The 15,193-nt window shown below is 36.6% G+C and overlaps 1 protein-coding gene across 18 annotated transcripts in view; it reads left to right on the forward strand.

Moving 5' to 3' along the window:
* Positions 1-15,193, forward strand: part of ARPP21 (cAMP regulated phosphoprotein 21) — a 191,678-nt gene that overhangs the window by 76,288 nt on the left and 100,197 nt on the right. For 15 of the 18 annotated variants that reach the window (XM_017821650.1, XM_017821745.1, XM_017821754.1 and 12 more), the window contains exon 2: positions 13,669-13,837. The gene's annotated coding sequence lies outside the window, so the exon portion shown is untranslated. Of the gene's footprint in view, positions 1-11,580; positions 11,606-13,504; positions 13,584-13,668; positions 13,838-15,193 lie in introns of those variants that run through there. The other 3 variants (XM_017821721.1, XM_017821711.1, XM_017821683.1) reach the window with 3 other exon arrangements.

Here is a 15,193-nt window from a genome sequence, read left to right on the forward strand (position 1 = left end):
ACAGGGCTGACGAGCTCCATCTGCCCGGGGGGCTGGGAATCGAACCCGGGTCGCAGCGGTGAGAGTCCTGCACCCTAACCACTAAACATGCAAACTGAATAAATAACACGGAGCAGCAAATGTCATAAGAGGTACAAGATAATGCCTTTTTGTATGTCTTACGAAGATAAGTTAGGCCATAGACCTTTGCACTGAATTTACCGGTCTTCAGAGTCCATTGTCATTTAGTATTATTTTTGGTATCATATTGTTGTAGACTGAAGATTTTCCTTTTGACTAGAGGAGGTCTTGCTATGGCCTGTTAATGGAAAGTGTAAGGTCTTTAAGTTGTCCAGGAGACTCAGGTCTTTTCTTGCCTGGCTGCATTTGGACCTGGGGACGCAATAAAGGGGATATAATGGTGTTGGTGTTAGTGCCCATTGCACTTTCCATAGCAGAGTAATAAATACCAGGGATAGCAGATTTGTCTGCATGGGGTTTTAAAAGCATATTAGTGTAAGTACTGCTTTTCCTAATACTTGGTGCTCTCAGCTCCTTTTAAATACCAAAATCACCATGGACTTAAATAATTACAACATAGAAATGATAATATTCCTCCTCCTTTTTCTTGCCCTGTTTCCTTGTATCTTTTCCTTTCTTTTCCTCCCTCATTTTTGAAACAAACAAGGAAATTAAGTACCAAAACTCCATTACTGCAACATTGCAGTTGAGAATGAAACTGTCAGGGTGGCTGCTTATGGTTCCCACAACGATCATAACTAGGCTAAATTGCATAAAACATAGAATATAGCAATACGGAATATTTTTTATAACACATTATGCATGCTGTGGGAGCCATCACTTTGAAAATCTTGACTTCTGTGTTTTTAAAATCTCTTGAAATGTAACATTAATGTATTTTTTTTCCTTTTGCATGCAAATTTTTTTCTCTGCCCACTGGTGATAAAAATCAGGTCATGAATGCCATCCTGGTATCCCTGTGAACACTGCATAGCAACCTCCTTCATTTAATGGAAACTGATACAAGAAGAAATGAATAACAGTATGTAGCGAAATGAAAAGGCTAAAACAGTGAGCTCCATTATAACCATGTTGCATCTCAGTGCATTCCAAATGATCTCTGATAAATGTTTTTAGATAAACAGATTGAAATATTACTTTCTTGGCTTACAGACACACGTAAAAGGATACTTAAATTACATTTCTGTTTGGCGGATGTGTAGCATCATGCCATTTTGCAATCTAGCAAGCCTTTGGTTCTTGTACTGCCATGCAATTAACAGTTTCTGTGCCAAGGCTGCACCATGTAGATACCAGGAATGTTATTAAAACCCTGAACTGAGCAGAAGTAAACTTGCAATGATTGCTGAAGCTGACCTCACCAAGCTGCTATGGCAGCATAGCAAGTCTTGCTCTGTTCACTTGTCTAGTGGTGGGACTCCTGAGCAGTAAGTCATCTCCTTTTAGCCTGCTTTCAGTCTCATCCTTCTTTTTTCTTGTTTGATTTGATCTTAATGCTTGAATGTTTTAGCTGTCAGACAAATGAAGACTTTCATATGTAATGTACAGAACCAGGAAGATTGATCGAGACTGGTGATGCAAGGGTCTGATTATTTCTGCTCAGTTGAAGAAGATAGTTTCATTGTCAGAGTCAGCATTACTGTAATTCTTCAGGTTTTCTACCATCCTCCTCCTCTTACGACTCCCATTTAAATTAAGAGGAGTTTTTATAGAGCAGCAGGATGATTTGTAATCAACAGCCCGGTATTACATTTACAATAATTTTGGTTAATTTGCTATAATTGGAATTCAAGTGCAGAAATTTTGTTTAGTTGTATCTTATGATAAGAAACTGTAATTTTCATAAGGGTCTGTGATATTTTGGTGTCCAGGTGTCCTTGGAGGTTAATGAATGTTTAAGAGTCTTTATTCTATTTATTATTATTCTTTACTTGTTAGTCTGTATTCTGATTAGCAGAATGCTAATAGGAGTTTTACAGTTTTAGTAGATATTTGGTTTTGTCCCTAAACATACTTACTGCATACTCATATTGGCTGGTGAACTTGTTTCCTCTATTATGGTAGCTCCAAGCAGCTCCTGTGAAAAGGTGGAGGATACTGGATAAACACAGATTAAAAAGTATTTCCTTCATCAAACAGGGTGCAACCGATTTTATTTGGTAATTCTAGTTAAAATGGCAAATTAGGCTTTAAAAGCAACTACAGCTTTGCATGGCTTCACAGGTGTTAATCTTGAATGCTGTTAATCTTGAATTGGTGCTGGAAGGTGTACTGTGAGACAGTAGGTCTGACAGGCACAGCTTCAGGACTCCTTGTTTATAGGTCAAGATGAGGTTTACTGTTAATAAACCCAAGTATTTTTATGGTCATATTCTAACAGGGAAGTCCTAAATTGTACATTTGTTTTCTGTGAGCTGGCTGTCTAACTCAACAGCGCTTTCAGGAGAAAAAGATTCAGAAGAGGGGTAGAAAGAAGAGAGAAGTATTACTGTTCCTTGGGGTTTTGTGCATTTAATTCTCTGATGCAAGAAGTACCCCTTAGATGTAACAATCATAGGCTTGAGGTGTGTTCAGATCTCCATGCATGCAGGATTTTCTGAAGGATCAGGGCTTTTCTGACACAATTCTCAACTTGAATCAAACCTGGCTTTTATAGGAGTTGCTGGTGGACCTGTGCTTGCTCCTTTCTAAATGATGGATATTTTCTAAAGATAAGTTACTATGCTATTTAAAGGACAACCTGTACAGTGCCCTTAAGTTCTCTGACTCATGACAGCTATGGATCTAATTCCAGCACTGAACTTACTGCTAGATACTTTCTTTTTTTGAGGGCTTCAAATGATTTTACTAACTTTCTTTTCTGTTGGGCTTTTAGAAAATGAAAGTTGTGAGATTATTATGTGTGTGTAGTACATGCGTATAAAAACCAATGTTTATCTGTAAGAGCTGTGAAGTATCACCTGTGTGGCATAGAAGCCATGGCAATAGGAAAAGGGAAAAAGTTCAATGCAGTTAATCCTGACTGGCATAAAGCAACTCAGCAGACATTCTGGAAGTGTGAATGTTAAGGAGAAGAGAGAGAACATTTCTCAGAGATACAACGATTTTAATTGAATTATTTTGGAAAATAAGTGAAATCTCTTAAGGCAGCTGAAGTTAGTATCAAATATATTTTGTTATAGAGTTAGTTTTTCAAGTCCTCTCTTAAGTTTGTTTTAAGATATTGCCATAACTTTTATACTGTCAGATGATTACTCATTGAGTCACAAAGATGTTTCTTATGGTAACAAAAGTTTTGGTATTTTTGGCTAGAATTTTTTCATTTCCATAACAGAGTGAAAATATTCACTCAGTCGTATGGATTGGTTTGAAAGTCATGCATAATTGAAAATTAAGTAATTTTCTAGCAGAATTGCCAGTATGTGGTTATTTACATGTACTTCTACTGGTATCTGCTAAAACTTGGAATATCTGTAAGCTTGCTTATACTCTGCACCTGTATATAACAACTCCCTGGGTGTTTTAACCACATTTTGAAACGGAGTATATCTACTAGGGATTTAGGGGAGGGGAGAGGGTGTTTGATTTTTTTTTTTTTAATTATTACTCATAAACCGAATTTCGTAATTGTGTGATTTTGAATATTGTAGCACTTATAATAATGTTTGTGGAATAATTACTTTGCTTTATTCTTCTGTGTGAAACTGCAATTCTCTTTCCCTCTTTTCAGTGTTTCAAATTGTGTGACAGATACAGGATTTTAATCTGTATTTGATCCAAAAGATTTGTTTTGTTGTAGAGTGTCATAAATTAAGCAAAGCATACACTAAGCTACTGCTTCTATTGTCATTTCTGGAAAGTTCTCAGGCATTTAATTTTTAATATCAGAAGAAAAAGGCATAAATTCTTGCCATTGCACTTTGACATGTTACAATGAAACATGCAAAGGATAAGGTCTTTTTTTGTTAGGAAGGGTCATTTGCAAGAAGGATCACAGTTCCTCAGAACTGGACTTAACAATGACAGAAGTGGTTATTGAGTTGCCCTTTCTCATAGTTGTTTCATGTTTCATCAGCCTTTGAAAATCTTGAAGGCATCAAGATAAATCCTGAGGCTCAAATAGCATAGTGTTACCTGTGAAGAAGTAATTAACCAGACTTTGTGTTTTACACAACACAATGGTTTCAGTTCTTGGAAGGGAAAGGTCAGCCTAGACTCAAAATATGGTTAAATAGGTGAAAAATACTTAATTCGCAGATGGATATCTTAAAATGTTTAGATGGAAAAAGAAAAGAGTCGCTGGACCACTATGATATACATAAGCAGCCAGTATGAAATTTTAGTTACAGAATTTAGGGCAATTGAATTTCCAAAGTACTCATTAAATTCTGAAATCTTAGAGGCATCTTCTTGAATTTTTATGAAAGCATTTTATTTTTCCAAAAACTTTTAAATGAAGATCCTGTTTAACAGTTTCATTTAAGGGCCAGACTGGGATGCAAGTCTGGAAATACACCTTTACTTTAAAGAATCTCCAATATCTATCAATTTGGCATAGTCAGTAAAGTCCTACCACCCCCATTTTTCTTCTTCAGAATTCATACAGTATATTCTCCTCTGCCATTTTGATGTTGTGCTTGATAATCATATTTTTGTTTACTCTCTGATACTGAGCACATAAAAAAATGTGATGATGTGGCCATTCTGCAATGGAAATCAAATGTATTGCAGGCTGTAGAGCTTTGGTCCCACACCTCTCTCCTGTATTTTAAGTCTCAGTATTTTTAGATCATTGATGTAGTTAGTGGTTTTTACTGCCAAGTAAGACAGATTGTTTCACAGCAGGTAAACACAATTTTTGATATTATAGAAGTTTTCTTAAAATCATATTTGAACTTGTGGAGACTTCAGTCTGTATAACAAGATTTAAAGTACTCAAAACCCTACTTTTTTTTTATTTGTTTTTGAATGGCCTTTTGAATTAAATATATATTTTTTTATTTTTTTTTCCTAGCTTAAATTTAATAGCACATTTCCTTGGAGACATTGGCTTGAATATTTGATTTCTTCCATGTATTCAGTGCTCTTTTATTAGTTTGTGTATCATGAAGCTTTCAGGCTGGGTGTATGTGGAGTGGCCAATTACATTTTTGACAAAAGTGCTTAGCTCTTTTTCATAAATATGTCATAATTTCTTCTCTGAAAAACACAGTTAGACATTGAAACACTTTTTCTGCCTTTTCTTTTGTTCACAGTATCACAGGGAGCCTGGAATTGCCCACTGGAAAAGGCAAACATTATGTAGAAACCACAGGGTTTCTGGCAAGATCTTTTCAAGCCAAAGCTGCAAATCTATGAACTGGCGTTGCCTGTTTTGTAAACCTGAGCTTCTGCCTTTTCTCTCTTGACTATTGTAACTGTATCTGAAGAGGATTTTTTCCTCTCTCTGGCCATTAGGGTGGCAGTATAAATACCTGATTGGTATTTTATAGTTGAATGGTTTTGTTTGTTTCTTCAGGAATTGATTGCAATGTGTAGCATATTGCAGTGATGCTGCTAAGGAGGAAATGTGATGTATATCAGTACACACCTTAGGATGGGTTTTAATATAGAGAGAGGATCTCTATTTCTGCAGATGGCAAGGGAATTGACAAAAGGTCAACCTTGATTTGTTTGTTATTTCTACAAGTGAGCAAAAGTTGAGGATATTTGGCACTTCAGTGCTTGGAGCATTGTGCAGAAATATGTAATGGTTTCATTAGCTTTTATAACATGCATTTAATCATTAGGCATTTTGACTTCTAACTTATAATTGGCATTTTTCTTAATTTTCTTTTGAAACCATGACAATACAGAGTGTTGAATAAAATCCATAGCATGCTTAAGGCTTCTATTTCTAATGTGTGGTATTTATAACTTAACTGCATTACCTGAGACCAGACAAAATTGTAACCAACAAAATAGGATTAATGTATTTTCATAAAGTACAAATATGTGTATATTCAAATGTAAAGAGATATAGATTAAATAAATAAAATATACATTTTTATATAGATATTTATATCTGTTATATGCGTTTATGGTTTCTCTGTAGTATTAGGACAGAAAGATAATGTTTCTGCCTTAATTTTCTTTTTCTCTGGAAGGTCTTCAAACAGTGAGAAAAAGGGGTTGTGGATCTGATATGAAAATATAGTCCTTAGGAGAGACAAAGTTAAAAATGGGGGATCTCCAGACTTGACTGAAAACTATGAAAATCTTGTCCATACATCATATAAGATTTTAGACAGAAGACCAGTGTATAGCAAAATAAGTGTACTTGATGAGACTTGTCTGTGTAAGCTGTTCTCACTGGATGTTGCTCTCGTAATTCTACTAATACACAAAAGAAGTCATCAACAAATAATTTATATTCCAATATATTTTCTGATAAATACAATCAAAGAAATTTTAGGAACGTTCCATTGTAGATAATATATCATTTTATTAATTTATCTTTAAAAAGCATAAAATCATTTTGGACTGGAAACTCTCAAAGGCTGTATCTAGCCTTTATTGGCTTTAATAGAAGAGATTTGTTTGGAATATGAGCTTAGAAAACTTACTCTGCATTGAAACAAGCTTGATACAAATTGTCTTTGAATATGGAGAGTATAATTGCATTTTTTTCTAAGAGGCAAAGTGTGTGGGGAAAATGTCTCGTACTGTATGATGGGGGTTTTTGGTTTTGTTTTTTAACCTTAATAACTTTTTTTTTCTGGAATTAAGAATTTTCCTTTTGCTGCAGGCTAGTTTTGTTTCAGAAAATGGTATTAGGACAAACAGGAATAGCTACTGTGTTTATTCCAGTAATCAAAATAGATTTTTGGAGGGAAATAATGTGGATTTTTTTTCTTTCAGTTCTTATTTGAAATCTCTTTGCTGTTTTGCAGTCAGTGTTTGTCTGCTAAGGCAATTCTAGTTGTTAAGCTCAGGTGCGTTTCATCAGCATAATGCTGCTTTGCTCTTAGCAATTACTTTCTTTCAGGATTTGCCAATTAAGCTAGTGCTAGTAAAAATGCACCTAATTTGTCAAGAAATGGCAGGATGAAATATAGGGGATATTATAAAAATTGGGAAAGAAAAAAATCAGGATAAGCATATGTGAGACTCAGTGATACTTGGACAGTTCCTGATGGTTTTTCATTCTGTTTATGCCTTCTGGTGATGTTAGGAGAAGTGTAAAGTAATTGGTCATAAGTTATGGGCCATCTAATTTCTGATTGTTATGTATTTTAAAATACTGTGCTAGTAGTGTACTAAATTGTTTTCTTTCTTTTGTTTAGGGATGTTGTGGGGTTTTTTTCCTCCCTGGACTCAGCTAGTTTGTGTTTGCTTGTTAGTGAATGAGGAAAGATGGCTTGTTTATTACCTGCAGTCTGGTTAGACTGAATTATTCAAAGGCATATATGCTCAAAATGCAAATGTGTGGTGCTTGGGTTTTCTAGTCAAGTCCTTAAGCTTTAGGAGGAACTGAGTAAAGAAATAAATTTGTCTTGTAGTTCCTGTGTGTAAAGCAAAATAGACTTAATCCATAGTTACCTGAGGGAATAGAAATGGCAAAGACGAGGAATCAAAGGAAGAAAGAATAGGGATAACTTGAATTAGAGAAACTAAAAATGTTTCAAGAACTTCTGCATTAAACTCATATATGTGTGTATATTCTAGTCAACTTTAAATTAATGTAAACTATATATTCTCCCAGATTTCATTATGTGTAGCAGTTTATCATGAAATAACACAAACTGTTTTAATTATCTCAGCCTATGCTGGATATCTGTAGCCCCGTCAGTTCAGTCTGTGATGGCTCCCAGACCCTGCAGTAGCTCTGGTTGCCCTCAGTGCTGCTGAGACCCCCCTGTGGGGAACCCAGGCTCATTTGTGCTGTGCTGTTGATCAGTGTTTCATATAGAAACAATAGTATTGCTTCTGGGATGTCCTTGTGTTATTTAATGTCGTTAAACTGGCTTTAGTGTTTGTGGAAATGGAGCTCCTCTAGTGCATTTACCACTGCCTGTTGATAGGTGGAAGAACATCTGTGTCCATAGTGCAGTCCTGGTGAAATGGGAGGAAACATTGAAGCAGACTGTCAGTGGTTAAAAAAATGGATTAGATGTAGATAGTAATGATAACAGTGTAGACCTGTTTAACTGGCAATTAAAAGGAATGGGCTTCTTTAAACCTAACAACAAATAATGAGGTGATGTAGTTATTATTTCCTACAGGAAGACAAAAGTGTTGAGGAGTTAGTAAAGCTAATTAATCCTAAGAACAGCTATTGGCACAACAAAAAAAATGTAGGAAGAAGTTGATCTGTACAATGGGGTAATGGAGAATATGTCCTGGCAAGGCAGTGAGATTATTGAGCATCCTTACAGTAAGATTTCTAAAGCATTCTCCCTAGACCCCCTCTAATTATAAAAGAAGGCTATCAGTCTCTTAAGAGGATTCTGTGATATAATTATCTTTGATAGCTGAGAAATAGATCTGATTATCTGGAAAGATGAGTTTCAGTCCCTCTTTCCATTTGAATTGTGTATTTTCTGATATTGGCTATTGTTTTCATTACAGGATTTAAGGAAAATTACTCTTGTGTATTTCAAGGAGACTTGTGTACATTGAAAGGGCGCTAGGAAGCTCTCTGTCCCTGTATTTGTAGTCACAAGTGCTGTGCTATTTTCCACCACCTAACAGTGAGACCAGTTAATTTAATGACTTTGATTTTAGGGAAATTTGTCAGGTTTTGTCGGGGAATGAGATGCAATTTGGCGTATGGGTTTGAAATGCATGAGGCAGTGTTGAAGGCTGGGCTAAAGCAAACAAGTCATTCCAGTGGTACTGATTTGTACATCTGATTAGCTTGTTAAAAGTTTGGGTGTTACTCAGTTCCTACTAAACTTGGGTGATTGACATTTATTAGCCAGATCATTCAAAGCCTCATATCTTTTCATGATAATCCTGGAAGACTTCAAATGATCATTGTGACAGATAAAAGAACATTTTTTTCAAGCCTTTTCTAAAGTATTAAAGCAAAGCAGACTCTCCCTAAAGGCCATCTATATTTATTTTCCTGGGTAAAGCTTCTAGCTTTGCAGAAAAACAACAAGCTGGAGGGAACATCATTATTACTTGGCTAAAGATGATGGCATTGACATGAGGTCATCTGATAGAGGATTAAAGTGGAAAAATATTGCTGGCAATCTGTTAAGAACAAGAGGATCCATTTGAAAGAAGGAATCAGGTGTAAACCACAAAAAGTTGATTTGCTTCTGTGTTTTTTCTTTGGTTGTTAAACTCTTCTCATTCTTGCTGTCATTTTTAAATACCGGGTTTCACGTGCAGACTGGGAGGAGAGCCAGTTCTATTCCAAAATAGATGCTTCAGCTGGGATGCTGCTCCATATCATCTAGTTGCCTTTTAAAAGACAACTGGTTGTTGCATAAGGTCTCAAATCTAGTCCAGTATATTTCAATCTGCCCTGTTTTCATCAAATTTGACCACCATTGGCACTGATGATAGATTGCTGGTCTCCTTGAGGTTGGTCAGTGGCCATTGTGCTGTTGCTTGTACGCTGATGCTCATGTTTCTGTAACTGTGGAAAAAAAAATATTGTCTGCTGACAGTCTCTGCTAAAGTGCCATTATTGGATGAGTCTAAATGACTTTTTACTTGAAAATGTCTGTGGCGCGTAGGAGCAGAAAATATAGGCAATCACTCTATCTGTTTTTTTAGTGATGATGAAGAGGAGACAACATGAAGACAAAATTCTCTTAGATTTGCTTGATGGTAGAAACTAGAATATTTAAGTAAATGTCAAATAACTGGAAGTTTATGCTTTAGGCCTTGAGAGTTTGTCAACATTGAAAGTTGTGCCTCCTCATAATCTTACGATAAATACCATAGTCTGTGTCCAGTGGTTTCCAGGAGTCTGATGAGTGAGTTAGCAATAATGAGTCAAACCTATCTGGTATGAATGAGGTATATATCGCATAGTGGAAATCATGACTGACAGCTCTGCTTCCAGCTCATGGGGTCTTACCTGCAAACCATTCATGAAAGTGGAGAATCACTATGGGATGTGAAGGATCCTGGTGTGTGGATATGGCCAGCATCAGCCAGTTTTCAGTAACAGGATCCATTCAGGTTGAAATGGCTTTTACCTCTATGCTAGTAGATTTGTTTGAAGAAAGACCCTTGGATTTCATTCTGTCAGGGCTCAGTCCTACCTGCTGCTACCTGCTCTCAGTGAAGATTATGCTCTTTGGCCTTAAAGCTTGCTCATCTCCTCCCTGAGAGAGGATGTGTTGATCCTGGGAGCATAATGATCTTGAAATGCCTGCTTCAGCATGTGATACCTATGAGAACATCAAAACATTTATTATATAATACAGAAAAGGCTTGCTCACCTATGGTGGGCTCTAATGGTTTTATCAGATGTCTCTCTTTAATTTCAGTTGATGGTCAGCTCTCAGATGCTCATTGCGTAGGGCTCTCTAATGTCTTTGCTTGTTTTTCTGTTCTTTGCTTTTTTGACAGCTTTTTTCTGAGTATAGTCTTTAAACTCTTGCATTAAATGAAATGTATTCCTTCCCACAGACTTTTCTTGGAATCTGCGTGGTATGTGTTGTATGAATGTATGTGACCATACACGCCTTCTTCCATCCCTTTCTCTTTGAGCTCTGACTGTATTTGCTCAAGCTCAGTAGTACTTTCAGCTTCTAAAATGAAAATCCTGTTGAAAAGAAATCAATTTAAGAAAAAAATCAGCATTTCCATCCCACAGTGTATGCTGAGCAACTGGTGCTTATATTTCCATTAAAGTAGACCTACAGATGACTTGATGGGCTCCTGTATTTTCTGTTGCATTGCCATGGGCAATACTCAGGTTGCTTAAGGAATTAGAGGCTGAAATTTTGCTTCAAGCTCTGTAGATGTCTTCTATGATCCCACCACCCCTATGAAATTTTGTTCACTTGCAAATCAAGAAAGTAGTTTTTGCCTAGCAACAAGCGTTGTGGTTTCTACCTGAGGATCAAAAACAGAAGTGCATTTGTTCAGCCTTTTGCGTCACTTCGGTACTGAAGGTTTTGTCAGTCAAATCATCACTGACGTTTCTGTTGATGCGCAAGGAAAAGAATAATCCAGTGTGTTTTTCCATAGCAGTGCTGTCACTGCAGCACTGACAATAGTAAAAAGTGCATTCATCACCGAATAACCAGATATTCTGGAAACATAAATGTCTCATTTTTAAAGGCTGTTTTCTGACTGATTCCTTTTTGCTATTTATACTCGCCCAGAAATATTTTATAGAAACCTGAGTCCCTTTAAAAACCCACCCAAACAACCAGAAGTACGTATTGTAGTATGTAAATGATTAGTCATCACTTGTAAATTGCCTAATGTAGGAGGAGGAAATCTATATTAAGGGAAGGTGGAGAGCTCGATTTGACTGCTATATTTCTCACTTCTTCTCTTCTTTTTATTTCCCAGAAGATAATAAGGAGGGATTTCTTTAAAAAATCATCCTAAGAGACTGTCATTGCAGGTTTGAGGGTTGTAGCTGCACGTTATAAGATTATTTTCCACTTGCTTATGCATTCTTGGGAAAATCTATGGATAGGTTTTGTTGTTTTAATTTAGGATTCTATTGTCTTCTTGTACATTGACAATGAAAAATGATGTTGGCTTCAGAGACCTTAAATGTAACAATATGGAGAACTCATTTTATGAAGAAATATGTATTTGGTAAAGCATGATAAAATGATGTTGAGCATCTGTGGCACAAGACCAAGTCTTGGCAGATCTCTTTGCTTGCTGTATATGATACCTTTGGTTGGGTTGGTTTGTTGTTTGTTTTTGCTCTGTTTGTTTGTTTTATGAATAGTTAATTCACGACACACGGTCACACTGAATTTTTATTTTTTGTGTGTGTGTCCTGATTTTGGTACAGATATCTGTCTCTCTGTTTGTTTTGGAGGGTTTTGATTGCAATGGTCTATTCCCTGGCTGGCTGTTTTCCAGGCGAAACTTTAATGCACCCTACTTCCTTAGGATTTTTGTTTTGTGATTGGCTTTGGTTGATTTTTCTTTTTTCACCCCTTTCTCTTTTGGTAGTGTGATGGAAAATGGTTATGAGGAAAGGATATTCAGTCAGTGGTTTATTCACTCTTTGCTTTCTGAGCACTGTCTCCATGAAATACTTTTGCATGTGCTTGAGTGCTTGGGCATAGTTTTCCATGTTGTTCCTCCATTCCCATTGTGATCTTATGTTTGTAATAAGCGAAAATTTCAAAAAAAGTCCTGCAAGAAATACCAAAAAGCTAGTGGGAAGACTTATTTTTTGTGACTCTGTACAAATTATTAAGTGGTTTTAGAAAAAGAAATATTGTTATGTATATAAATTTGCAGGATGGCAGTGGTAATTTACAGTACTGCCTGCTGGTCTCCACTGTGCACCGGAGCTCCCAGAGAGAGCAGGACTTGATTTTTTTTTGAAAAGCTAAATTCCATTTCTGGCACGTCAAATCCAGCTTTTTTCACACGGTGAGTTCCAGTGCACATGCTGTACAGCAATTGCAGTCGTGCACAGTGTAACACATACCGCAGAAAGAGGGAGTCTAACAACGTGAGATGATTTTCAGGTTTTTTGATTTTATTGTTGTCTATTTTTCTCCTCATCTCCCCTCCCCCCGAATAGAATGATTCGTGCTTCATATTTGCTGTTTTTGTGTGCCTGCACTGATTGCTTCAACTGTGACTCACATGCAAGCCTTGAGAAGAGGTGCCTGTTGTATCAAGACGGTTCAGCACGTGGCCATGGCTTGTAAATCAGTCCGACTCATCCTAAAATGCTCGTTTTCTGTTAAATCAGCTATTCAGCTGGCAAACACAGTCTTGATGAACAGCATAAATTGCATTGCTGAGGCAACTATCTTTAGGTTTATTTTTCCAAGCCGTAACCTGGAGGTCTGCTTTTCCCTTCTCTCACAGTACCTCAAATGAAAGTTTGTCTGGTGGCTGTTGTTCAAAGAATAGGATTTTTTCCTTCTCCTCCTCCTCCCATTCTGGATCATTTCAGCTTTTATTTGGCTTATTAAATGAACATCTCTATTCACTACCCTAGTAAAGCAGGTCACTCTCTAAAAGTACCCACCTAACTTCTTTTCCAATAGTGTTTGACTACTGAAATTTTAATTGGAGCAGAAACCATAGTTAAAGAGTAGGAAAATCATTTTTCCTCATACTCTTATTGATTTCTGTTGAAGCAAACAGATGAGCTTATATATAAATATGTATATATGCCTTTTTTTTAATGAAAAGTGCTGGAATTCACTAAAAAAGGTTAAAATTGAAATGAGTAATCTTCAGCGCATAATGCAATTGTTAATTTTAGCTCCTTGCGTAGGAGCTGTTATGACTTGAACAGCCGGCTCTAGCCTTCATTAGAGAAGAAGCAGGCAGTTTTGAGACAGGTGGAGCTGGATCAAGCTGTGAAAGTGATTTGCTTGAAGCTGGTCATTAGTGTTAGAAAGCTGGTCCTATCTATTACATCCTTACCTTGTGCCATGATCATTACCGATGTTGTTATTTACTTTTCGTCTTTTCCAGGTTGACTATGGTGCATCAAGCTCTCTGAAGGACCAGAATGGAGATTGGCCCTCTGAACTGTTAATGGGGACATGGGACTCACGTTGTCGTTGATAATTTGTGTGGACTTAACCAGCAAAGAGCAACAGAAGACACGAGAAAGACAGTGGGAATTATAGCAGTTTTTCAGGTAAATGGCTTCTTTCGTGCAGCTCATGTGACTAATTGTTTTTCTGAACACTGTGTAAGCATGTCAATGAGCTGCAAGTTCATGAAGAGTGTGTGCATTTCTTGATGAAAATCTTAACAAATTAAGGATTATTTAACAGCCCAGTTAAAGGTCTTGCCACACATCGTGTTCTGAATTTTCATTAAGTGGTTCAAGTTTCAATTGTAACTGTAGAATAGCCAGTATCATCAACCCTCTTGGGGAGAGTGGTGGAAGGAAGGTGAATACCTTGAAGCTTGACTTGTTGTACTGTGAGCTAATTTGTGAGTTTCAGATTCCAGTCAGTTTGTTTGTGAACCATGTGGCTTCATTTCTTGTGAATCCACAGTCCTTCTTTAACAGGGAGATTATATAGGAAGTTTCATTTGCTTATAGTGTGAAAACAAAAGCAAAAACTGGAAAAAGTATGTCTTAGTTTTTTTTCATTTAAAACATAGCTTAAAAAAAAGTAGAGGTAAGTGATACCAGATCTGTTGAATGTTTAATTTCAAACTGTAAAAAAAACCATGGCAAAGTGTGATTTTGCTTAATAGCCGCTGTTTCATTGTTGAGAAATGGCAAGGTTTTGCAAAAGACCCTTTCTGAAATAACTCCGTTTTTCATCCACAGTTGTTTTTCCTGAAGATGCTTCTTAAGCCAAATGGACGGAGAAAGAAAAGTTAAATTATTCATGAGTCTGATTTGACAATTGATCAGTGGGAGAGGCTTCAAGAGAGAGGTGGGGGGGGGAGAGAGAGAGAGAAAAAGAGAGAGAAAATAATAATAGGCTTTAACTTTGAAAAGCCTTTAAAGCTTCTGTACAACAACCTGTTGTGAGCTGAGAGTAAATGCAGTTCGGTTAAGATATCGTCATTAGAAGTACCTGCCAAGAGCTTCCTGTAGGATTTTCATAGTACTGGAGAATGATATGGAGTTTGGGAAGAGGATTAGGGTTTTAATAATGGAGCTGTTGGTTTGATCCCTGAAAATGTTGACCCTGGGAACTTTATAGTCAAATTTAGATTTCATATTTATCTTGAATGATTAGGTCTTAATTTATATATATATATATATATATATTTAAAGTGGTAATGAGCACCATGGCTTCTGCTATGCATGAAACTCATGTTTGAGTGCTAAAAAGTGTTGTTGCTCACGCTTAGTTTTTATTTGTATTTGTTTGGCTATTATCTTTTATTAAAGAAAAAAAATGGAAAAAAGATTAGGGGAGGGGAGCACTGAGGTGCCATACACCTAGAAGTCTGAATGGGTCCTTCCTGCTTAATGCCACTGAGCTCTGTAGCAGAGTGCCTCACTCTCCCTGCGTGCACCTTGGCA

The sequence above is a fragment of the Lepidothrix coronata genome, unplaced genomic scaffold (genome assembly GCF_001604755.1).
Source record: "Lepidothrix coronata isolate B3197 unplaced genomic scaffold, Lepidothrix_coronata-1.0 Scaffold3, whole genome shotgun sequence".
Taxonomy (NCBI): domain Eukaryota; kingdom Metazoa; phylum Chordata; class Aves; order Passeriformes; family Pipridae; genus Lepidothrix; species Lepidothrix coronata.